Source organism: Marmota marmota, unplaced genomic scaffold, assembly GCF_001458135.2.
Source record: "Marmota marmota marmota unplaced genomic scaffold, marMar, whole genome shotgun sequence".
Lineage (NCBI taxonomy): Eukaryota > Metazoa > Chordata > Mammalia > Rodentia > Sciuridae > Marmota > Marmota marmota.
Window position 1 is genome coordinate 14,935,597 of NW_026000048.1, and position 27,703 is coordinate 14,963,299.

Genomic DNA, 27,703 nt, shown 5'->3' on the forward strand with positions numbered 1-27,703 from the left:
TATTTACCTCCACAGTACTCAGCAGGACCCGGACCGAGAAGCAGTTTCCGCGGGCTCCTTAGCCCTGGGCCAGAGCAGTTCCGGGAGCCGGAACTCGGCCGCTCCGTGCTCGGTGTATGCTCTGATAGGAGCAGGCTTCAAGAAGCAGTTTCCGCGGGTTATTTAGCACTGAGCCTGAGTAATCTGTCTGCAAGCCGCAGGCGAATGGCAGCCTGAAATTACCTGTTCTATGGCTGAATGGGCTGCGGTCAGTCGAAAACAGGGATGGTGACGTCAGCTCTCCAAGATGGTGGCCGCTGGCCTCCTCTGTGGTCTGACCGGTGTGGAGAACCGAATTGGACCGCTTCCTTCCCCCGTCTCAAACCCAGAATTCAGCCCTGAGTACGGTGCTTGCACGGCTGGCAGAAACTGCAGTGCTGTATCCCTGCATCGCTATCTCCTCGTTTCCCAGCGCGTGCTGCAGACTCTAGCCGCGGGGCGATTTGCTGAATAAGCAGTGTTACCCTCCATGCGACAAATCTCTCGCGTTTGAGTCCCTGTAGCCGATCCTCGTGCGATGGAAATCCTTCTTCCAGGTTCCGGAGCACCCCACTATTGCTGGAAATTCCTAACAAGATAGCCTTTAGCCGTCCTGACTTGTCATTCTCCCACACAGTGACGCGGCACACGGGGGCAATGCACTCCCCTCGCCGCCATCTTCCCCTCCCCTCCCAGTGAATTTTTGACAAAATGAATCAGCACTGTCAAATAATCTATAAAAAGGCTTCATATGCAAAAAGACAAGGCAGTGATTATAAAATTTAAATCTAAGTTCAAAATAGGTTTTCTATTTATCTATCATAAGAATTTAGAAAATAACAAAATAGTCCCAAAGTGAATATAAAGTAATAACAAATAGCAGAGATCGATGAAAAAAAGAAGATTAACAAACCAAAAATTATTTCTTTGAAAAGATTGTTAAAAATGATAAACTCCTAGTAAGTCAAATTATGGAAATATAAAGAGAAAATATAATTTGCTGATATCAGGAATGAAAAGGAACTCACTAGACAGCCTACAGATTTTAAAGACAGAATAATGATAGAATTTATTCCAATTCATCTAATAATGGAGAGGAGATGGATACATTCTCTAAAAGATACAGTATGCAAAAATATTACTTCAAGAGGAAATTAAAAAGCTGATGGATCTATATTTACTAAAGAATTTGAGTCTACAATCAGAAATGTTTTCATAAAGAAAACTTGACACCCACATGACTTCGCTGAATTCCATTAAACATTCAAGGAAAAAAAATGTCAATCTTATACAAACTTTCAGAAACTAGAAAATGCTTCCAAACTCATTTTCTGAGACTAGCATTAACTTGATATTAAAACTGGCTAAAGACATGACATTTTTCCTATTTACAGAGATGAAGATTATCTATGAATAATATTCTAAGAAAGGTACAAAAAGATAATGAGAAGAACTGAATATAGCAAAGTTAGAACACAGAAATCAATTGTGTTTTTGAAAAAACCCCTTTGGGCCTCAGGGAACAAATGATTCTTGGAAGAAAACAAAACAAAAATATTAGTCATAAGGAAAAAGTTTGACTAAAATGGACTTTGTTAAAATGAAAAGCTTTTGCTTCTTAAATGATACTTTTAAGAAAATAAAAATGTAAACCATTTCTCTTTTGAATTCAGTAATTTAAAATGATAAATTTTTCTCACAGTGAGAAAATATTTGCAAGACACATATCTGACAAGATTTTTTATCTTGAATACATAAAGAAATCTTACAAATCTATAATATGAAGAAAACTTGAATAAAGAACAGACAAAGCATAAAGAAGGAAGGTAAATCAATTATAATGCATGAAAGGTGCTCAGCATTATTAATCATTAGGCAATTAAATTAAAAGCGCAATGAGATACCTATACACCTGCGTTAGAATGTCTTTAAAAAAAAAAAGATGTGACCAAGTGAACTGTCCACAGGGTGCAGAACAAATGAAATTATCACACATTACAGGTAGGAGTGTTTAATGGTCCCATCACAATTAGAAAATAATGTGGCAGTTTCTTGTGAAGTTATGTATATATTTATGCTCTATCAGCCAAAAATATTCCCCCAAGAAAAATGAAAACACATATCAACACCAAAACTTGGGTTGAAAATGTAAAGCAGCTTTAATTGTAATATCCCCAAACCATCTACCACCCAAATATCCACAAAAGGTGAACTGTGGTACATGCACAAAATGGACTACTCAGTGACAAAGAGGAACAAAGTACTGATGTCACAAATGGATGCATCTCAAAAGCATAACATTGAGAAAAAGGAGTCTGACACACTGAATATGTTCCACGTGATTCCAATTAATATGATACTCTAAAACAGAGAGAACTAACCAACAGAGCTAGAAATCAGATCAGAGGTAAAGGTGGAGAGAGGTGGCGAGGGAGGACTTTCTAGGTGAAATAAATGTTTTATAACTTGATTGGGTTTTTGGTTACACATTTGGCAAAACTCCTTTCATTAGGTGTGTGCATTTACTCCGTGTAAATTATACATTAGTAAAGGTTATTAAAATTTTCCAAGCACATACTTATTTACAATTTAGAACCACTTTTGCACAAAATGTGCAAAAACCAATCTGTACAAAAGTAACTTAAAACTATTTATTACACAAAATACGAGGAAGTCCTCTCAATCTCATCCATCTCTCTACACATTACTTGAGGTCTCTATACTCAAATTCTAAGAAAAAGACTTCAAGTTATTAAATATGAAGCAAAACAAAATACACTAAATATTGTCCTGAAGTTTCAAACCCAGATGAGTTGAGATGATTATAGGCACGATGATTACTGTTATGATTATAGGCATAACTGTTCAAGAGTAGTACATCTCATTTCCCCCTGAAATAAGCAAAAAACAAAACAAAACAAAACAGAATGGTATGGATATAAGGGGGAAAGGAAAAAAGCCATCCAAGATTTCATCCACCCTAATTTCAGTCTTTGTATCCTTTTTGATAGTTTGATAGTTTCTGAATAAGGTCAAAATTGTGTTACATTCAAATCTTAAATCTAACCCTAACATTTAATATCAGTCAGGTGTCAGCCTGGTAAAGTGAGTCAGAGTTTAGGAAGGAACTGTCTGCACATGCTTTGGACATCCCATGTGAGACAGGTAAAGATGTTTGGAAAGCAACTCAAAACCAATTTCAAATTTGACTGTACTGTTTTGCAAATGTAAAATTCTGCAAAAAAAAAAAAATGTACAAAGCTTATGCGTTGTTCTCTGTAGAGAACATCTTGCCTACAACGAAAATCCTAAGAAGTATACCAAAAAGTTGAGAATTAATGACACAAAAATCACAAAGAAAACTATTTCAGAAGAGATATATAATTAATTTTGGCCAACAACTGAATAACTGAATCATATTTGTTTCAGGGATTTCCAAAATAAAACAAAATTCAAATCATAAGTAAGATTTGTTAGTTAACTGTTTTTAAACTTCAGTTTCTTTCATAAAGCAATTAAATATGGATCTTTGCAAAAGCCCCACAAGGTAAATTTTCATTTAAAAGAAACCAAGAAAATGTGGAATAGAAGAAAGAACTATATATGAGTACTTTTACAAAAGCCTTATCATAGCCAGTATAAGGAAATTTCTGGACTGTATTCAGATAGAATTTTATTTTTCTTCTGCAACTGCAGATATTGACCCCTCAGGACAGAGATGTGAAACTTACATTCTTTAGACAGATTCTAACTTATCCTAATGGTCGCCTATAGCTGCGCTGCTGCTTCTTCTATTTTTTTTTTAACAACTCTTTGTTATAAGAACATCAGTAATGGAAAAATTTCAAAGGAATGTGATTTAGAGATTGCTCAAACACTCTTCTCCCTCCAACTTTTATATAATCTATTCTTTGCATTTATGTCTTTATCTTAAACATAAAACACTTATATAACAATTTTTTAAGAAACACTGACATACTTTATGCATATGATTGATGATAAGTACTATAATCCTTTTATTTCTTACAATGGACAAAACTGTGGTTCAGTGTGGTTAAATGAGGTTCCCAATGGACAGTGACATTCTCAAGTCTAAAATCTAGGATTCCTGATCTTAATTTGTTTCCCCATTGGCCCTACATATAAACAGATTCCCAGATTCCTATTCTGTGTATTTTACCAACTCTGGGTCAAAATGTTAAAAAAAAAAAAATGCTGGGCACAGCAGGGGTGCACATCTGTAATCTCAGTGACTCAGGAAGCTGAGGTAGGAGGATCCACAAGTTTGAGGCCAGCCTCAGCAATTTAGTGAGACACTGTCCTAATTAAAAGAGAGCTGGGTATGTAGTCAGTAATGTCAAAAAAATATTAAAAATAAAACTGTCTGTACTTAACATGAACAAACTTTTTTCTTTGTCTTTACTTCCTAAATAATACAGTATACCAACAATTCAAATACCATTTATACTGTCTTGTAAATTAACTGGAGTCCAGTGAAATGCATGAGAGCATGTGTATAGGTGAAATGTGAATACTATGTCATTTTATATGAGGCACTTGAACATCCTTGGGTTTGGGTAACAGAGGGGAGTCCTGGAACCCATCCCCTGCAGATACCAAGGGATGATTATATACCGAGAAAGATTTTAATAAAGATACACTTAAGAATAGTCTCAAAACTCTTACATTAATGATGGGCTCACAGAATAAGGTATATGGAGAAGTATTCTCTAGTGGTACTGGTTGAAGAATTTGACTCCAAAATTCAAAAGTGACTAACGTTTTAGCTGTACTATCACCTCCCGACATGTGTGTGTAGAGAATGAATTCAGGCAGAGTGAAATGTGACCCTGAACTTGGTGTGTTTCTCCCATCAGCTGGTGTTCATTTAACTTACTTTTGCTTTTGTGGTTGAGTGTCAAACTCTGAGAACACACACAACGTCTTCCTCTGCTGCACCCTAGTGAGCATGTTAAAAATGAGATGGTTTTAACAAATTCAGCAGGTTGCTCAGTCTGACCCCCAGATCTGAAAGACCTTCCTGGCCCCTGGCTGCTGTGGCTACTTCCGCAATCACTTTCCCTAGGCACGTTTCACACAGAGCTTGTGTCTTTCACAAAGGGCTTTCACCAAAAAGCAATTGGTAGGGTCAGGCCCATACATGCACGAGTGACAATCCTTTTGAATGAATATAAGACAACAGACTTTCCAAGGAAAGTGTGTTTAGAAAGAAAATTTGTTTTCTGATCCAAATGTGAAGACATCAATTTTATCGTCCACAAAATGAACAACAAGAGGGATATGTGGTTGCTAAAATCAAAGTGGGACTCTACGGTGTCAGGTTTTTTATTATTATTCTTTGTAAAGAATAGGTCAAGAGACTAAAAAGAACAAATAAAAAAATTCTTATTTTTTTAGGCTGACCATACATCAGGATGATGATTTCTCTACTAACATCTGCATATACCATCGCTAACCTCAGCACAGAAGGCTTTACCCACACTGTCACACTCGGGGCACTTTGGAAATATACGTAACTTCCCATTGGTGAGATGATTTGGAGAAATAAATGTTACATCTGGTAACTTTGGTTCCACAAATAATCCCACTAAACATGGGCACAACAATTGTTTCTATGTCAATGATTTGAAAGACAGCTCAATACAGAAGTAAGGTTAATGGGTTTCAGAAGCACACAGCTTCAAACAGGTGTGGAGATTGCTGGGAATAAAAACAGGGGTGAAAAGTCTTATTTCCATCCTTGTTTCAGTGCCCTATCATTAATTATTCTCAATAACTAGTTGACTGCCATGTATCCCTGGCTTTTCTGAGAAGCACCCCAAATATTTATCAAGAACCTCCTGAGTGCTACATGCTAAAGATACAAAGATGAATGGTACCCCTTCTTTGAACTTCAGAAGTCAACTTTGTCATGAACCAGAGAGAAGAGCATTTGCTCTCTATTTTGTTTCCTTCTAAGGCTCTCCCTCTAGAGGTCCTTCACCTTCAAATCTACTCTCTATCTATATCCCCATCTAGAGATTTCAGTTTAGGTGCTTGTGTTAGTCAGATTTTCATCACTGTGACCAGAATGCCTCAAAAGTACAACTTAGAGGAGGAGATATTCATTTTGGTTTATGGTTTCAGAGATTTTGGTCCATGGTTGGCGGCCTCCATTGCTTTGGGTCTGGGTGAGGCAGAGCATCATGGTGGAAAGGCTGCCTCAGCTTATGGGACTGAGAAGCAGAGAAAGAGATGGGGAAGGGAGAAAGGGAGGGGAAGGAAGAGGTCAAGGACAAGATACAGTCCCCAAGGATACTTCCCAGTGACCTACTTCAACCATGCCCTATTTGCCTACAGTTTTCATCACTTCCCAGTAACCTATTCAGTTATCAGTGGATTGATCCACTGATGAGGTCAGAGGCCATGATCTAATTGCATCCCCCAAACCCCTACTGCATCGGGGACCTAGTTTTCACCACATAAGCTTTTGGGAACATTCCAGTTCCAAACTATAATAGTTCTTCGGTATGGAGATGTAGGTACAGAGTTTCAGTTATGTAGATAAATAAATTGTAGAGATGTAATGAGCAACCCCCTACCTATAGTAACAATATAATGTATATTTGAAATTTACAAAGAGTAGCATGTAGACCCACATCTCAAACTGTGAAGAGATGAATCATCTAGTAATTAGCTTTTCCATGGTAATCACTCCAATATATATAAACATCACCTTGTACACCTTAAAAATAGACATTTTTTATAAAAACATTTTTTAAATGCACTGTGAACTATAAAACTTAAAAAGAATGCTTAGTTTCTTTGGCTGAAGAAAGCAGAAATGCTTCCCTCCAAAACCAGTAATTGAAGCCACTAGGTGAGAATAGTGTGGTGAAATCACACAGATGGGAGAGGAGAGGTGGCAGGAGCAAGGCTGATTTAAGTTCAACTTCCAGGCAGTGAGTTGAGTAGCCAGTGCAGAGACCTAGGTTTGTAGCCACCTAGGGAACCAACAGGCAGGGCTAGTCCCCAGGATCGGATGCTAACATCCGTGGCTGAGTACAAACCTGAGCTGGTAGTGAAGGGCAGATCTGCAGGAACAAGTCCTCTAATTCTACCACGTGTCAGTGCCCAGGATGGGGTAATTAGAGAGGTGACTGGAGAAGCACGGGGTTGCATATTAGAGTGGCTGGACTTAATTTCCCCCTGGATAATGGTGTGGCTACTGGTGAGAATGAGGCTGCCCTACCTCTGAAAATAATTTCACTCTTGAGACTGCTGAACTGACAGTGTATTACAGGCTAAATTGGTTTAAAAGATAAAGAGGACATGAACTTAAGGCTGTGACTTACTTGTCTGGGAAGGGACAAGTCTCAGTCATAAGACTGATAGTACACTTCTCCTGCCTGCCACTGGCAGGTTTCCAGGGTCAGACATCTCTGGACATTCACAGAACACACTCTCAGGAATCAAGAATACCAACACATAATCAGGGAAATTCAAATTAGAACAAGAGATACCACTGGGTACCTATCAGAAGTGCCCAAACCCAGAACACTGATAATACTAAACGTTAGTGAGGATATAGAGAAATAAGAACTTTCTTTCATTACTGGTGGGAATGAAAAATGGTACAGCCACTTTGGAAGACAGTTTGGCTGTTTCTTATAAGACTAAATATACTCTTACCATATGATCCAACAATCACACTCCTCAGTGTTTACCCAAAGGAACTGAAAACTTATGGCTACACAAAAACCTGGACATGGATGTTTACAGCAACTCTATTTATAATAACCCAAACTTGGAAGCAACCAAGATGTCTCTCAGTAGGTGAATGGAGAAACTGTGATACATCCAGACAATGAAATACTATTGAACATTAAAAAGAAATGAGCTATCAAACCGCAAAAAGATATGGGAGAAACTTAAATGCTTATTACTAAGTGACAGGAGCCAATCTGAAAAGGCTATATACACTGTGTGATTCCCACTACAACAACATTCTAGAAAAGGCAAAACTATGGAGACAGTAAAAAAAAAAGAGAGAGAGAGAGAGAGAGATCAGTGGTTGCTAGGTGGTACCCAAAGGACTTTTAGGACATTGAAACTCCTCTATGTAAAACTACAGTGGTAGATACACATCATTATACATTTGTCAAAACTCAGAATACATAATACCTAATAAAAACTATGGGCTCTAGAGGATAACGATGTGGAAATGTAGGCTCACTGATTTTAACAAAGATATCAAGAGGTAGAAATTGTTGATAACTGAGGAGGCTTTGCACATATATGGGCAAAAGGTCTACATGGGAAATCTCTGTGCCTGATACTCAATTTTGCCATGAGCTTAAAACTGCTCTCAAAAATAATATCAATTTTTTTAGAAAAAATCTATAAAAGTTTTTCTTTTGAACATAGCAGCTAACAATCGGGTACAAAGGTTTGCTTTTTTTAAATTTAATTTTTTAAAAGCAAGGAGCTAAAGTAGCTCACTTGCTTCCCATATTTTATCCTACACAATTTAATTTTTGAAAGCTAGAAATCTGAGATATGATCCAGTCAGTCTCATGTGTCTAAGATCAAGAGTGAGTTGGAAAATTCACTGAATCTAGAACTCAATTCTTAAACTTTAGGCTAGTCCATCATTAGGTGATTTTGTCTTTGGGCAAAGATCATGGAGTGAACTTATACAAAGATGGTCTAGGTCAATCACTCTAAAGTGACCCCTTGATGCAATCAAAAGACAGAGATGTTGAGGCTGTTGATGGTATAACATGACATGTTGCTTTATAGTAAACTTTTTATAAGTAAAAGGCATACACACTAAAATAACCACAGAAAGTACAGGGTTATGTAGTGTACACAACTGCATTGCCATACTTTTATACAATTGGCAGCATAGGTTTGTTTACACCAGCTTAGGAGTATGACATCAATGGGTGAGAGGAATTTTCCATCATAATCCTCTGGACCACCATCACATGAGGTCCATCACTGACTAAAATATTATCATGTGGTGCATTTGGTTAGCTCTTGAAATGATCATAACTCAAGGAATATATCTGCACCCATCTTTGAGCCTCTGATTTATTTTTTTTTAAAGTGCAAACATGAGCTGAAATAGTCATTACTATAGAGCAAAGAATCTAGGTAAAAGAGGGATGTGGCTTATCCTTCTGGTGAAATTTATCCTAAAAATGTAAACTTTTCCAACACAACTAACTATTGCTGTCTCCTCATCTCTGACCAAACTTTTATGAAGTTTTTAACCAATTAATTAGTTAATTTTAGAATTAGACACATTTTTCTTTCTTTAACATATTTTTATGAGAAGTCACATAAATATTTTCCAAACTTGATGATGACTTATAAAGAGCAGGATTTATAAACATGCTTAAACCCAAAGTAAAGTATTTTAATACTTAGCATGAGCAATATTGCCAGGATAACTCCAGAGGACAAGCCATCTACCTCCTTGGTTGGAAACATAGACTTAAGGGCAGGTTTTGTTTTTACTTATTGAGACAATTGGTTCCCCAACTGCCAATCAATTGATAAACATATCAATGAAATGGTAATGAATTGTTGCCAGTGCTACACCAAACCAACTAAACATAATTCAAACATGAGGGAGTACTGAGCTATGCTTCCTAACTATTATTTAATAAACTCATAGGTGAATTTTGAAAACTTTCTACACTCTTCCACCATCTCCCATCAGCCACTTCAACACCCCTCCATTTTTTTTTTTTTTATGTACTAGGGATTGAACTCAGGGTCACTGGACCACTGAAGCACATCCCAACCCTATTTTGTATATTTTATTTAGAGACAGGGTCTCACTGAGTTGCTTAGTGACTCGCTTTTGCTGAGGCTGGCTTTGATCCTCCTGCTTCAGGCTCCTGAGCCTCTGGGATTATAAGCACGCACCACCACACCTGGTTCCCCTTCTCTTATTAAGTGGATCTTTATAAGAAATATTTAAGTAATCCCTCCTTGGGATGATAGATCAATAGTTACATGAAAATAAAATCTAACACCGATCATCTAAGCCACAACACTGATCTTCAGGGCACCATCAGGCATAGACAATGTCTGCACTACAATGTCTCAGTTAGGGGACCTCGCTATCTTCACCTGTCCAGCATGGCATATGTAAGCATCTGAGCATGGTATTGCATTCTGTATGGATTATTTTATAGAACTAAAAGGGAAATAGCCAGACTCAGTGCTCCACACCTGTAATCCCAGCAACTCCGGTGGCTAAGGCAGGAGGAGAGCTAAATTGCCAGCCTGGGTAATTTAGCAAGACCCTATCTCAAAATAAAAAAAATAAAAAGGGCAGGGGATCTAGCTTATAAGTAGAGTGCCTCTAGGTTAAATCCCCAGTACTTCAGAAAAATAAGTAAATAAGTGATTTTTAAAAATAAGGGGAAACAAAAATGAAAGCTTTGATGCTATTGATGAGTAGCATAGATTAGGAAAACAGCGAGTCTTGGGCTGGGGATATAACTCAGTGGTAGAGTGTTTACCTAGCATGCATGAGACCCAGAGCTTGATCCTTAGCACTGCAAAACATACAAGCCGCCTCTCCACCCAAAGCAAATCTTTAGTCTCAACTGAACATCCATTAGAACTAACATGTCTAACTCTGAAAGAACAGAATCGAAGAATGCATCCTGAATATTAAAACTATACCACTGGATTATAGAGGAAATGTCATTAAGGATTTAATTGTCAGCTGTATAGAAATACAAATTCCTTGTAACATATAAGTCTAGTTTGTGTTTTTCCCGCACTTGATTTTTCACATTTTCAGGAATGTATCATGTGAGAAAATAAAGGAAGGTCTGTGAGTTTGTTTTACCACAATGCTAATAGGAAAGCAATGGCATTATCTGCTATACCAGATTTATACTACTTTTGTCAAAGGCCTTTAGCTAAACATAGTATCAAGGTAAAAGTTCAGGTGAAGTCGATCCAGAACTAGATGAATAATTGAACCCAGAGCCACTAAGGAGGCTCTTTTAGGCTCCAGACCAATCTCACTTGAAGGAAAGACAATTAGGGTTGCTGGATCTTGGCTTGAGGACCTTGAGAATAGTGAGTGCTTTTAACTCAATTCGTTGACATATACTAGTAGATTGAGCAGGGAAGAAGACGGGGCCACACACGCTTCTCAAGCTGACAAACAGATGCAAACATGGAGTCATCTCATTCTGACTCGGAACTCAGAAAACTTAAAACTCATGGTGCTTTTTAAATGTGTTTTCCTTGTTTTTAAATTTATTTAAAACTGCACTCTTAACTTTGATGCTGCTAAAAGAAAAACTCCTTAGACCAATTAAATTTAGTAGAGTTTATCTGAGCAAAGAACAAACAAAACAGGGTTTGTGAACCAAATTCCTTCTAGAACAAGAGCAAGTTCTGAGATGTCCAGCCAAGGATGCTATCACAGAATTTATAGAAAAATGAAGCAAAGCATGGAAAACAATTTAATTGGCTACAGTTTAGTCAATCAGCCAATCAACTGGTTACAGCTTACTTAATTGGCTACAGGGCCTCCTATAACCAGTCAAGCTCAATGAATGTGATTAAACTTTACCTTGGTTTGGTCTGTTGGGCTCAGCACAGGTTCCTATTCCAAATCAACAGCCTCCTACAAATTTCATTTAACAATGCCAAAAATTATAACAAGAAAACCAGGGAAGCCAGGCGTGGAGCAAAATACCCAAGCTGGAATGAAAGGTCTTTAGGTCAGGTTGTGGGTGGCTGACTGCCCATTCACATACAATTCTGAAGTGCAAGACAAAATTTTATCAAAGCCAAACATTTTATAGCTCTAACATTAGTCTTATATAATGCAATTTTATCAATTAGATTTTTGAAAAGTTTCTTAACCACAGCACATCCCTCTCTAGCAATTCAGCAAAATTAAAGTGATTTACAAAATAGGCAGAGACATACATTATGTTGTTTGTCATCATTTCCCCAAACCACTGGGGTTGCAAAGAAGCATAAATATTTTAAAAGTGCTCGGGATGGGTTTGTCTTTGGCAATTTATTACTTTATAAGAGACGGATGACTGAGATGTATTCTAGCAATCACTAATTGTTTTTAGATTATACGCTAATATATTCATTTCATAATTGTAAGTGAAAGAGTACATACTAATGTTCAAAGCTATGGTCCTTTTTGCATAACTTAACTAATTTTAATGGGTGAAAACTTAATTAAGTTGATTCAAAGAGAAATCAGCTATGGTAATAAATATGCTTACCTTTCATGAAAACTGATAGTCATTTCATGCCACAGTGAACTTCTGGAACCTTGTCTTCAGCAATTTTTTTGACCATAGGCAGACCTCTAATCCACTCATCCCAACATCTTTTTCCTGTGCTCACTCCTCTTACATCCTCACTTTCCCCAACCTAGCATATGTGGTCAGGTTCTTTATGAACACCCCACAGCACATAGTTTAACTCAATGGCTCACTCCTCCTCCAGTCTGTTCATCTGGCAGAAACTCCCCCCTGGTTTTACCTGACTCTCCAGGTCTGCAACATCAGGCAAACAGCTTAATGTAGCTAGAAAATACCCACCGAGCTGTTGGCCTCACGCTAAAAATTTTAAACTGCCCACCAATTCTACATTTCCCTGTTCATTTATTCATTCATTTTCCTTATGTATATGTATTAGTTCCATATTACTACTACAAAATACCCAAGGAATTAATTTATAAAGAGAAAAATTATTTAGCTCATATTTCTAGGGGTTCCAATATAAGATCTGGTGGCCCCATAACTTTAGGCTTTTGGTGAGCATGCCAGATGGTATTGGTGGGAAGCATGAGTCAGAACAAACTGCTCACAAGCCAGAAACATACTGATGGATTGGCACCCCACAATCTTTTTCTGTGGGCACACCCCTCCCATGACCAAAACATCTCCCACTAGGCTCCGCCTCTTAAAGTTCCCACCCGCTCTCAGTAGCCATCCTGGGGACCACACCTTTAACACGTAGATCTTTGGTAGATGTTCCACATCCAAACTATAGCAGTGTATTTCATATTTTGTTCTCTCCTCAAGACTCTAAATCTTCCTTCCCATCCCCTCTTAACCGAAGAACCTGCTTCCTATTTCCCTGAGAAAACAGAAGCAGTCACTAAGAGAATGTCCTCCAGCATTTGCTTCATGAACATCCACCTGCCTGCAAATGGCCTAGGTACTCAGACTTTCCCTCCTGTGACTCTGGAGTTACTGGCCATGTTCCCAACTAGGATAAAACAGCCATTTAACATGTGTCCCCCTTTTTCTACCCAAAACTCCATCAATTCTTGCTTCTTTCTCCTGTATCATCATCTACCCTCTACTGGATCATTTCCAAGAGCATACACACATGCCACTATTTTTCCCCATCTTGTAAAAAAAACAAAGCTCTCTTACCCCCACCTCTCACTCTACCTCCCCATTTCTCTGCTCTCACTATAGAGAAATTAATTCAAAGTGTCGATTTACAAAGACTAGTTCCAATCTTCCTCCTCCAAAGCCCTCTTGAATCCACTCTAATTAAACCATCTTCCTGCTGAACTACTGATACAGTTTTTTTTTAATAGCCACCAAACTTCTCACATGGCTAAATCCAGTGGTTAATTCTAATTCTTCATTGACTTGACCCGTCTATGGCCCTTGATATAGTTAACCACACTTTAATAAAATGAACTTGGAGCCAAGCATGGTGATGCACACCTGTAATCTCAGCAATTCTGAAGGCTGAGGCAGGAGAATAACAAGTTCAAAGCCAGCTTCATCAACTTATTGAGGCTCTAAGCAACTTAGCTAAACCATATCTCAAAATGAAAAATTAAAAAGGGTTTACATTGGGTAAGGTGGCTCGTTCCTGTAATCCCAGGAGCTCTGGAGGCTAAGACAAGAAGATTGAAAGTTCAAAGCCAGCCTCAGCAACAGTGAGGAGCTAAGCAACTCAGTGAGACCCTGTCTCTAAATAAAATGCAAAATAGGGCTAGAGATTAGGCTCAGTGGTTGAGTACCCCTGAGTTCAATCCCTGGTAACCCCACAAAATGAAAGATGTGCCTCAGTGGTTAAGCACCTTTGGGTTCAATCCCTGATACCAAAAAATTAAAAAGAAAATGAGATGAACATGGCTTTCAGATCCTCTCTCCTTACTTTCCTTTGGTCTCATAGTAACTCCTCTTGATTGGTCTTCCCTCCTCTCTTTGATCTCTAGAATGCCCTGGACTCTCTCTGAGTCTTCTGCTCATCTCTTGCCAAGTCATTCGCTAAGTCAGATGTATTTAATCTACATTATACGTAAGAATCATCCAGGCAGATTCTTTAAAAATATCAAAGCCAGGGAGCCACTGCATTTTAAATGCCTAAAGCGAAGGCGGGCAGCAGTCACTGCCTTTCATGGCCTCATTCCATCTCAGCCAGGACTACCATCTAAGAACCAACATCTTGATATGTGTATTTCATCACAGATCCTGCCTCTGAGCTCCAGACTTGAATACACAACTGCCTACTTGAGTTCTACATTCACATGTCTAATAAATATTCCAAACTTCACTGCTGTAAAACAAAAGCCCTAAATCTACCCTCTCCCAACCGGCTTTGCAGTCTTTTTAGTGCCAGTAAATGACAGCTCCATCCTTTAGTTGTTCAAACCAAAGACTTTGGAATCATCCTCATCATTTTCTACTCATGCCCCACATCATCCTATCTGGAAGGAAATTTTGTCATTTTTACCTCTGAAATAGAGAACCTGTCACTGCCTAGCATCTCTCTTACCACCAAAACCCCATCATTTTTTCCCCAGGCAGATGTAACGGTTCCTTACATCTATTAATTCACTGCCCAAATATTATCCACTTTGACTATTTAAAACAGCACCTCATCACCACGTGCCTCAACTCCACCTCAGCTTTGCTTTACATTGCATTTATCGACACATTATAGTTTCACTTATTGCTCATTAGTTCTGTCTCTCCTTTAGAATACAGGCTCAAGGAGGCCTTGCATCGGAAATAGAGCCTATAGCATGAACAGAGTATACGCTCACTAAGTATTGGCTGACTGAATGATAGCCTCTTTTATACTCTAGCCCATAAATTTCTGGAATAAAATTATTTTAAGTAAACCAAAAGAAAAAATATGATCATTATAAGAAAGAAGGAAGAAATAACAAAAACTGCCGTTGGAATAACACTATTTGGTACTACCCACTGGTTTGACAGTCTAGATAAAAACAAAACAGAACAAAACATTTTGATGTGTAAGTATGCCTCCCCCCATAATTATGGAGTGAGCCAGCGTGTTACTTCAATATACATCATTTTTTCTCTCGCCATAATCTGACTCAATGTCTTGTGCTAAGTTGGTCTTTTTGTTTTGGAGTATTTCTGCCAGGAAAAAGAAAAAAAGCAGAGCCCTTTTGTGCTTCTTTACTGTGACAACATGCATCTGTGTTACCTGGTAACTTCTCTGAACTGGCTGTTGGTGCAGCTGAACCGTGTGCCCTGGGCAATCTGGTTTCCGTGGAGCCTCTGCGGGAGCTTGACAAGAAACAGTGGAAAACCAATGTCTTTATGTGACTGCAAATCAAGATTTTCACTGTGTCCATAAACCCCTCCATCATGAGCATCGGCACCACAAGATGAATCTTTTATGTACCTGCGTTTATTTGGTATATGACAAAACAGATGCTAGCCAACTATGATAGATTTTAAAAGCCTGCTTTATATTCGTGTCAATTTATATCTTAACGCTAAAGCTTGTGAGAGTGCACATTTATTCAGAAGCTATCAGAGAGAATTAGCCTCCTGATTTTTAAAGACACAATTGTGCATATCTAACACGGCAAAAGATACATGGCCTGCTGGAACATATAAATATTCTCATAGGGAAACTGTAATTACTTAAAGCAAAAATATATTAACTTCCCAAAATACAGAGCCAGACACACTGTTCATACAGACATGTCGATCATAAGAGTTGTCTCACTCACCCCATATTCAATATTTCTTGCTGCAGAAAGAGTTGCACTTGTGGACAGATGTTGTTAAACTGAGGGTCCAAGGGAATACTTCTGGAAAGGTTAAAAATAAGAAATAAGTGTTCATATATCAGGGCATGTAAAAACATTTTTTCCCTGCAGATGTAAAAGCCTATATGAAATTAAAGACAACAAATTAAATAGAATGGGATCCTGTGGCTGGAGCATCTTAGGTCCTGTGAGAAGGACCAGGGCACTCTGCCTTCGAGGCAAACACCTTGTCAAAGTCTTAGAAACTTCAGTATCATGTAAAGAGGAAAATGGACGAGACAAGACCATTTGTCAGCCAAAGGAAAAGCAGTAGCGGCTCATGAGCTTAGAACTGTAATAGCTGACTGCTTAAAGGGGCCCAGGAGACAATCTCTTCACACTCCCTCATTCCACAGTTTTTAAAATGGAGACATTTTTAAAGGATAAAAAGAAGTTGGCAGACTCAAATCCCTTAGCTGCAGAGTGAAGTTCATTTCTAGCTTGAGGGACCCATAAGGCAGTGTCCTTTCTAGTACTCTGGCTGCCTCTCTCCCCACACCTAACCTGTCATAACTCATGGCTCACTGTTGTCATCAAATACAGCTGTAGAATTTCATGGCAGTCTCAGTACTACGCATATATTGCTTTAAATCGAACCTTTTCTTTTCTATTGGAAGAAACGTAAAACTTTCATGGTCAAGGATAAAAAGCACTGGATTGTAGATTCTAATTCAACTCCAGCAGGATGGCTTTCCAAGGGAGCAGCATCTGCCAGGGGGCAGGGCATGCGCGGTGGGCGCTAGGTCAGAATTATAGCAGATGTGCGTGTGGCCTGTGTTTGGGGAAGTGCTCCATCCAGCAATTCTGATCTCAAAGCATAGTCATAGCACCACTGCTGATCCTCATGGGAAAAAATTTATCTGAAAAAATTAAAGAGTAGCTAAAATGGGGACCAACCACTCTTTCACTTCAATATCCTAAAACTAAAACAGCCAACCCTGGAAAAGTTTATATTCTGCACCTAGAAAATAATGGCTCCTTTATAAAATTCCCCCCAAACAATGCTATCTCCTCTGCTACTGGCTACCTTTGTCTGATCAGACGCTTTTGTTTCTATAAAGGGGGACTTTTGGAACATTTTCCCCTTTCCTTTTTCTTCTTTTTTTTTCCTCTTACATAAAGTGTCTTTAAATAGTCAAAGTCATAGAAGCACAAAGTGGAATGATGAATGTCGGAAGCTGAGGGCAGGAGAATTGGGGAGTTTCTGTTCAACAATAATAAAGTTTTAGTTATACAAGATGAAAAAATTTTAGAGGTCTGCTGTACAAACTTGTACCTACAGTTAACAATATAGGGTTGTGTTGTGTCCTTAAAATTTTGTTAAGAGCATAGGTCTTGCTCTGACATGATAAACAACAATCTCAAAGATAATGGATATTTTATTATGTTGTGTAATAATGTCCCAATTATATATAAATGCCCAAACTCCAAAACTCACCAAGCAGTATACTTAAAATTTGTGCAATTTTTTGTATATTAATTAATCCTCAATAAATGTATCAAACAATAAAATAAACTCAGGACTTTCTAGAACCTATCCACACGGCATAACAAGAGTTTCTGGTGAAATTTTTGTAGCAGTCCAGAGCCAAATTGCACATATTGATAGGATTTTGAAAGCTGGGAATGGAACCACCATTTGACCCAGCTTTCCCCTTCTCGGACTATACCCAAAAGACCTAAAAAGAGCATACTACAGGGACACAGCCACATCAATGTTTATAGCAGCACAATTCACAATAGCTAGACTGTGGAACCAACCTAGATGCCCTTCAATAGATGAATGGATTAAAAAATGTGGCATTTATACACAATGGAATGTTACTCAGCACTAAAAAATAACAAGATTCTGGCATTTGCAGGGAAATGGATGGCATTAGAGCAGATTATGCTAAGTGAAGTTAGCCAATCCCTAAAAAGCAAATGCTGAATGTCTTCTCTGATATAAGCGGGGGTGGGGGGGGGGTTGGGGGGGCCGGTGTGACTCAAATGGGATAGGGAGGAAGAGCATTAGAAGAAGATTACCACTAAATAGGGAAGAGAGGTGGGAGGGAAAAGGAGGGAGAAGGGGAATTGCACGGAAGATTGAAGGAGACCCTCATCGTTATACAGAATACATGTATGATGTTGTGAGGAGAAAAAAAAAAGTTGGTCACATTAGATTGGATGGAGAGAAATGATGGGAGGGGAGGGGAGGGGAAGGGGGATAGGAAGGGCAGCAGAATAGAACAGACATTATGATTGCTGTATGTATATAGGTGACTCTATGACCAGTGTGATTCTGCATCCTGTACAATCAGAAAAATGAGAAATTATACCCCCTTTCCTTCTTTCTGATTACTTGCATCAGGGACCAGTAGAAATGCCAAAGATAAAATCAGGATGCTTTAGTGAAAACAAGCCATTCTTGACTCTGGCTGCACATAAGAATCAATTCTTCAGGTTGAGAGAGTTTCAAAAACTATGTTTGTATTCTACCCCTACATTTAATTAGTCTGGAAAGGGGTCCTAGCATCTGGTATTTAAAAAAAAAAAAGATCTCCAAATGATTACATGGATAATTACAGCATTGTTCTATATTAAAGGGATAAGAATAAAGATTGTGGAATCAGAGGTAGAAGGCACATTAGAGAGCTTAGGAAGACCCTTTGCTAGAGTGGTCAGGGATCCAAAGTCCAGGGCTGACATGTGAACAAATCAAGGTCTCAGAGCTAGTTAGAGGAAGAACCAGGACTCTGGTCATTTGGCTTTGTGAATTAACTAGTTCTTGAAAGGAAATACCCTGACATCAAAGAGAGAGAAAGACATAACATAGAATATAAATAAAAGGAAGTGATATCTTTGTGCAGAAAATACAAAATGTGTGAAAATCAAGAGGTGAATCCCATAATACCTTTCAAGGATGGGTAATCAGGCAAATCCACAATGACTTACAGCAGCACAGTGGACACTGGGGGCTTGAGGTTTCATAAGTGACCATGACATGTATATGCCAAGGCAAAAACAAAGCATGCCTTGGTTAATGTCAGAATTCAATTTTGTGTGAACTACAGAAATCATATCATAAAATGCTACATATGTGCTTACCATGTCATTTTAGATATGTTTATCTTGTAAAGCACTTGGTATAGGCCAAGAGCACAATCAGAGACAGGTGCTAAGTCGGTATCCTGCTTTTGGGATGCAAAATCTAATAAGTGTCCTCTGTTGATTCATATCCCAAAGGGCCTTACAGTCATGCTGCTTGTGTGCTCATGTTCTCTCGCCTTATAAAGGTGGAACGTTGAAATTCTGAAATCTGCACTTACCTAAAGTGAAGAGTACTTTCTTGTTCAATTCTATAAAATTGGAGAGAGAGAGAGAGAGAGAGAGAGAGAGAGAGAGAGAGAGAGAGAGAAAGAGAAAGAGAGAAAGAAAAATGATCAGAGAACCAAGGAGATGAGAGTAATGAGGCTCTTCTTGTTTTTCTTTCCTTCAACCCGTCTTGCAGAGGACAAGATGAACAACAGAAGAGGTGATGGTGTCTTGATTTGGCCCTGGGAGACTCGAATATTGCCTGAGTCTATTCACCTACTGACTCATTTTCCCATTTTAAAATAGGGAGTACAATATCTAAATTGTAACTAAGGTAGGATGCAACGTGTTCAATGATAAATAGTAATGCCTCACCTAGCATCTTTGCCGAAGAAATATTACACATAAACTCATTTTTTAGATAAATTACATTCCTTTATGTCATCATTCATAAAATCATTATTTCAATTGAATTATTTATAAACAATATTAATCATGAATGTTTCTTTTTTAGTATATACTAAACAGTTTGATTTTATTTTTGAGAAGATGGGTTAAAAGTAGGAATAGCAATTATTTTATTTAAGAGCTGTGGTACCTGAATGGATATTAAGGTATAGAAAATTATTTGCATCTACATATATTGGCAGCAGATTATTGTCCCTGTCTTGTTCTGACCCCCATTTCTACTGTCACAATATCCTGATTCTAGTTTCTTATTTTTTATATACAGCCTAAGGCTGGACGAGAGGGGTCTACATTTTTAACTGAGTCAAATACATGGCCTTTGTAACAGACTGTTGTCACTTATCTGTACTTCGTTTCAGGCTGTTTACTTGCCTATTTCGGGTTTAATTCATTCTGAAAATACAGGAAACCTGACTTCTAAATGGGTAAGCAGCAACTTACTGTTAGAGTGTTCCGTGGTGAATACTGAATGTCAATTAATGACAAACTCCAGGAAGAACAATAGAAAATATCACTCCATTTCTATTTCTAGTCTAAAAATTAAATGTCTGTAAATGTATAAAGATCTTCCACTGAGTGCTGTCATTAGAAATTAAACCCTTCATTGGCTTGCTTTCCTGAAATGCTATATTTTTGCAAACCTTGCACTGTGAATCCTGGAAGCAAGCTTGGTAAGCACAGGAAAAGTGCCTTGGCTACTGTTCAAGGAAAAGCAGCTTGGAAAATAGAAAAGCAAGGAAAAAAACACAATTAATTAACTTGTTAATTGTTTGCCTTAATGTGAACACCAGCCAGTGAAGATATTTCCACGGTGGTAAATGAAGCTCTCTGTGCAGTCTTGGCAAGGCTAGCGTGATGCAGTCTTAAGGGGGGGAATGTCCCCAAGATGCAAATGGCACATGTAGTCCCTGTGGATTCCTTTGCTTTGGGGGAAGCTAAAAGCAATTTTTCTCTACATGTTGGGAATGAGATGTTTTCCATCTTCTGTTTCTCCTCAGTGTTTCAAAATCTATGTGCCTTATCAAGGTCCATCCCAGGAGACTCACCTTCCTTTCTTCCAGAACCTTGAAGCCCTTTATCTTTTAGAAGATGGCAATGGTCACTTTCCTATGCATTTTCCAGGTTACCTGGTCTCACCTTGCTGTTCCAACAATTTTTAAACACAAATACTTAGAGTATATCTTCTGAGTTAAGTTTTGGTAACTAAGTTTTTTTCCCCCCCAGATGGGAAAATGTATCATATAAAGATTTCAAAGCATACAGGTCAGTTGACCAGCTCAGGGAAGCTGAATAAAATTGGAGAGGAATGTGTCTCTGCTGGCACAAATGAATCTGCCAGTTCTCGTGGACATGATGCAAGACTCATTGATCACTGAGGCCTAGCCCAATGCTGAGCATGTTGGTGACATGGAATGTTGCTACCAGTACTCCCAATGCTATTAGCTGGGTTTCTGATTCCTACTGACTCTGCATAATAGTTACTGAATCTTGGTATCAGCCTAAGATTAGGGTTAGAGGCTTGAAAAGCTCCCACCACTGAAGACTGTTAATCAACACTGTTCAAATCCCTATACTTTGAAAGTCATGCTGAATTTTAAGGGATCAGTTTTAGAGGATGAGGGTAGAAAAGGAAGGTGCTTGGGTTAATCCTACCCAATGATTGAGGATAAGCAACAGAGATATGTTCAAAGGAGGGGAGCAAAACTGTACTGATAGATTTTCAGTGAGCAACGAGCAAGCAAAATCCCAATCATTAAAGGCTGCCTAAAATTAGGAACTAGGGCAGAACCTCCATCTTGTGCTGGGTCATAGGTGGGAGTAAAGAAAAAAGAAGCTGCAGCTCATAGAGCTGCCTTAGGTGAGCAAATCCAGCTCTGCTAGCCACCTGCCAGTGGGCAGACAGACCAAGTACTCCATCAGGCTTGGTTCTGTTGGCTCTGAACCAAGGGGACAGAGCCTGAGGACTTAAGCCATCGGGACCTGAGTAGGACTAGGGAAGCCAGGAGATGCACAGTGTTTTTTATTTGGAATGTGTGCTCCGAGCAGTAGAGTGAGTCTTCTGTAATATTCAAAACCTAGAGCTTGGTGAAATTACAAAGATAATAATCAAGTGACCAGGAGTCCACAATATACATGAAAACTCCAAATATGACAAATAATCTTCTCACGAAAAAATTCCGGATGAGTTCCACATTCATTTGCATCAGCTTTTTTGACTCTATGGAAAACAATATATAACAGAGGAAACTACATAGTATTAAAGTCAAAGAGATACCTTCATTGCCTACCAACATTTCCAGCGATGTGCCCCACATGGTGGTGCACCCCTATAATCCCAGCTGCTTGGGAGCCTGAAGCAGGAGAATTGCATGTTCAAGGCCAGTCTAGGCAACTTAGTGACTCTATCTCACAATAAAAATGAAAACCAAGTCTGGGAATGTAGCTCATAAGTAGAGTGCTCCTGGGTTAAATCCCGCCCCCTCTTTCTCTCTCTCTCTCTCTCTCTCTCTCTCTCTCTCTCTCTCTCTCTCTCATACACACACACACACACACACACACAAATCCAGCCATGTGATCTTAGATCTTAGTCATGTGTTTAATTTCACTGATTCCTGGCTTCCTCAAATATGCCACTGGGATAATAAAAGCTACTTCAGAGAACAGTTAAGTGAAAGGAACTGTCATAAGCCCAATTGACTTTGAATACTGATGATACAGCACAGAAGACTGGTCAAGAGCCTTGATTTTTAGAGCCAGACCACCTGAGTGTGAATCTCAGCCAAAATGCTGCCAGTTGGGCAAGATATTCCATTTCTTTGAGCTTCAGCATTCTCACTAACAAAAATATATTAATATCAGCTACCTCAGAGTCGTTATGAGAATTAAGTGAATTAATATCTGCAAAATTTAGCATTATCTGTGCTCCAACCATAAATTGTTTGCAAACGTCAGGAATTTATTTCTACAATGAGCAATAAGTAAACCCTGGCCAGAGATGGGCTGAGTCCTCATACCCCTGGCTGTTGTGACCTGCAATTCCTGGATGGTGTATATTTGAGCATGTGTGTGTTTGGTGGTAGGAACAGAGGATGGGGATTCATTATGACTTGACAATATTTTATACCTTTGTTAAGATGCCTTGAGACAAAGAAGGTCTAAAATATAAAAATACTGAATTTGAAACTTAGACTACTCGAACCCCAGGAAATCACAATTTCCAAGGCTAAGTAGAGAAGAAAAAAACAGAATCAGAAGAATAGCAGACACGTTCTGCCTCTGGACACATTTCTAACCCCTTGATATTGTCATTATCTAGCCCCTTAGCCACCAGCTCCGGATGTGTGAGAATCCTCACTTCTTATTGTAAAGAGGATTGGGATAACCCAAAGGAATACTAGGGAAAATCAGCCCAGCAGTTCATATACATTGGTCCGTATTTAAGGTCATATTTCCTTCTTCAGGGTATGTCCAGCCATCAACAAAATATTGACAAAAGTCATTTGTTTGGAAGGAAGGCAAATGACCAGAAACTTACTGACAACAGTAGCCATGAAAACATGTTATAGGCACTTAAATAATGAAATTGATCATTCACAATTCTTGGCATCTTGGCAACAGTGACATTCATTTATAAAGAACATTAATCATAACCCCTCCCCCCTTTTCTGTTTATACTAAACATAATTTGATGTCGCAACCAGCATGGTAACCATAAGTCACTCCCCCCACCCACCCCCAAACCATCTCTGAAGGTGAATTGGTGAGAGTGACATCACAGGGCTAAACTTATCTGCGCTCCAACCATAAATTGTTTGCAAACGTCAGGACTTTATTTCTAGCAGCAATCAATTACTTACCTCACAACCCACTGAGACATGCCAGCCTGTGCAGTAACGCAGTTTAGAACTCCATCTAGTCTAATGTTTCCCTTTCGTGGTCGATAAGAGTGAGGTTCGTTGCGCATAAATAAATTGTTCGAGGTCACATAGCTAGCAGGGAGCGGCCTGACCACCCACTTGAAATCAAGTCAGCTGATTTGAGTCTACAGCTCCTTTTACAGGACACATTGCATTTTCCTCAGCATGGACCTAATATGTTATTCAAGTGAATAACAATTTAGTAGTGCCGAATGTGACTCACTTTTCCTCCAAGACATATGCCGTCTTCCCACTGGGAAGAGTCATCTCTTCCCCATTTAGCCACTGGACCACTTTATAACAGGTAGGTGGCTGTACTGCTTTTTCAAAATATATGAGACTTATTCTAAAACCAACGTTTCATGTTCACACATTACTCTGTAAGTGTATGTACTCTGGACTGAAAATACATTTACCAAAAAAAAAAAAAAATGTCTGTGGTGGGGGGGGCTTAGCATTGCTTAGGCAAAATTTGTGTTTTTACAAAATTATTTATTATAGCAGGGACTCTTTAATTCCAAAGACAAGACTGCCTGCAGCAATGTTTAATATTCATTCACTTTTATTCAGGCAGAAAATTGACATTAGAACAGGCCTATTTTTATAAAGACATTATTCTAGTTTTTCCACAGGGAAGATACTTTTTCAAATATTATTCAAAAATATGCCCAGAAAGTGTAGCCTCAACTTGTGATACCAAGTGATAACTTTTTTAATAACCATTATATCCAATAAAGGTCTTTTGCAAGCATTCTGACAGCACAGAGGGTCTGAGAAGTGGGAGACTGCTAATGACAGACAGCTCAGGCTCTGTCACGTGTTTTAGACATAGGTCATGAGAGAAAAAGAAAGAATCTTTTCCCTGAATGAATTGACAGCCATTTATTTATGCTCAATATCGAGGCTGCAGATGTTGGAAAATGTCAACCTTCAAAAGGAACAAGGAACTAACCACTGCATCTTGACCCAGGCTGACTGCCAGGAGAGTCCTGGTTTGGTAACAGATGGAGAAAAATTAAAAAAAGAAAAAAGCAAATCTCCATACAAAGAGCTATACAGACAAGGATAGAGATGTAGGCAAATCTCTTCCTTGCCTATTCTTCCAAGAGCCCAAGCACAATGTGAGCAGTGAATTAAGGGTCACTGTGCCCTTGGGTCGGGACAATCTTTGCACAGGCTTTGCTCAGCCTGTTCGCTGGTCTGCCTTCCCATCTTTCATGCCAAGACTGGCTTAACAGAGCAGCCGTACATCTGGGCTGCTTTCCTGACAGCAAAGGAAACCATGTGGTCAGGAGTTATGTTATGGGTTGAGAAAAGGTAAAAAGCAACACAAAAGCAAACAGGCCTGGTCCAGGGGGAGAGAAGGAAACACAAGGAAGTGTCCTGGGGTTACGCCAAGGCCAAGGGCTCAGGGATGCCAGACCTGTTTCTATTGCCTGTGTGGTGGCACGAGGACTCTGGGTCCACAGATTACCTGGGCCAGGAAATAGTGCTGCCAGGCCCCTGGCAGGTGAATTGGCAGGTGAGGGAGATGGGCATCATAGAAAAACTTGCAGGCACTTTCCCTCAGAAGCCTAGAGAATGCACAGCAGGGTCAAGCCTGGGACAGGGGTGCAGCTGCCCCTGCAGGAAGCCAGCAGAATTAAACTCTCAGGCCTTTGACTGCCAGGGTTCCTAGTAGAGAGGGAATTCCTTGCTCTTTGGGATAATAGAGGGTGGGCATCCTGAGGAGAAATGTGTGTTTATCTAGAAAAAAAAAAAAGAGAGAAACATGCTAAAATATAAAATTTTCTCCATTTTTTTCCTTTTTAGTTTAGTGCTTTTTAATCAAAACTATAGAATCATCCAGACCCAAACGGGAGTTTGCCTTGAGACTTGATCAACTTGAAACAACAGCGTGTACTATAATAGCTGTTCAGTAAATAAGCAACTTTTATTGAGATGGGAAGATGTAATATCAGAAAGTCAGCAATGCATCTCCCCTAAATAACTATATAACACAATGCCATTGTAAATAGAATCGTAGAGGGTTGTGTATTTGCTACAGGAGAGGTTATTTTATTTATTTTACTTTGTGAACTATGTGAAACAATTAGATGTTTATATGGAACAATAAGTACCCAAGAGACAAAAAAGAAAATAGAATGTTTGCATGTTTGAAGCAGAGTACACTCCTGGTATGCCTTACCATCCATAAAACTTATAAACTTTCTTTAATCAAACCAGCACAGGGGCAGACAAACAGATCAGGGTAGAATCTATAAAAAGACCTAAGTGTCCACATGAAACTGACATGTGGCACAATGGAAATAGGAGAAAGGATATTTTATTCTGTATTTCTTCTCTAAAATAAAATCTGACAGAGTTTAATTTTTTTTCCGGCACTGTGGAGTAGTCATTTTGAGAAAAAAAAATGAAAAAAAATTGGACCTTATCCCACACCAAATACAAAAATAAATTCTAGATTAATTAAAGATTTAAATGCTAAAAATTTTTTTAAAAACCAAAATGAACAGAATTCTTAAGCAAAATAGAAATCTCTAAAACTATAAAGCAAAAAAAAAAGGGAGTTTTGGTTATAAAAAGGAGTTTGGGAAAAACATTTAGAATTTTAAATGATTCCACAAATAATATCAAAACATAAATGACAGAAGGGAAAAAAATTGCAAACCACATGAGAAATTGAGAGTTAAATTCTATAATAAATAAATGAATAAGAAAAAGACATAGAAGTTAATAATAAAAATAGGCAAGGAAAATAATTCATTTTTTAAAAAATACAAATTATAAAAGAGAGTCCAAATTGATTAATAAATAAATGAAAAGGTGTTCAAGTTCATGAATAGTCTGGAAAATGCAAACTAAAGGTACAATAAAATGTTGTATTTCATCCATTAGATTACAATGAACTCTAATTACAATGAACTCTAATCTCTGTGCTATCCAGGACAAAGAAAGAGTTCTTTCCCATGCTGGGTGGAAAGGTGGATACTGAAGTTTTAAAAAGTTTTCCAATATTATCCAATAAATAATTACAATATGTAGTAGAGTGTTGACCCTGTGTTTTATTTTAGCAGTTCCAGAGTTTCTGGTCTAATTCCTATGACTTTAGTCCATTTTGATTGACTTTTGTTCAGGGTTAGAGATAAGGATCTAGTTTCATTTTTCTACATACAGATATCTTGTTTTCCCAGCACCATTTGTTTAGATGTGTCTTTTCTCCAAAATCTTTTTTTTTTTTTTGCACCATTATCAAGTATTAGATGGCTGTAGGTCAGTGGATTTGTCTCTGTGTCTTTTATTCTGTTCCATTGGTCTTTGTGTCTATTTTTATGCCAAAACCACAGTGTTTTTGTTATGATAGCTCTGTAGTACAAGGTATTGTGATGTCTCCTGTACCACTTTTCTTGCTCAGTATTGCTTTGGCTATTTTGGGTCTCTTATTCTTCCAATGAATTTAAGGATTAGTTGTTTTCTAATTATGTGAAGATATAATTGATATTTTGATGGGTATTGCATTGAATCTGTATATTACTTATGGTAATATGGCCATTTTGACAATACTGATTCTTTTTTAAAAAAAATATTTTTATTAGTTTTTAATGGAACTTTTTTCTATTTATATGTAGTCTGAGAATCAAACCCAGTGCCTCACACATGCTAGGCAAATGCACTACCAATGAGCCACCACCAGCCCCTTGACAATATTAATTCTGACTATCCAAGAACATGGTATGTCCTTCCATCTTCTGAAGTCTTCTTCAATGTCCTTCTTCTGTATTCTATCATTTTCATTATGGTGCTCCTTTACCGCCTTGGTTAGATTAATTCCCAAGGTGTTTTTTGTTTGTTTGTTTGTTTGTGGTTATTGTGAATGAAATGGTTTTCCTGATTT

The 27,703-nt window shown here is 38.3% G+C and overlaps 1 protein-coding gene across 1 annotated transcript in view; it reads right to left on the reverse strand.

The window, feature by feature from the left end:
- Positions 1–27,703, reverse strand: part of Kiaa1217 (KIAA1217 ortholog) — a 761,286-nt gene that overhangs the window by 567,578 nt on the left and 166,005 nt on the right. The window contains exon 2 of the mRNA XM_048812695.1: positions 16,052–16,132. The gene's annotated coding sequence lies outside the window, so the exon portion shown is untranslated. The remainder of the gene's footprint in view (positions 1–16,051; positions 16,133–27,703) is intronic.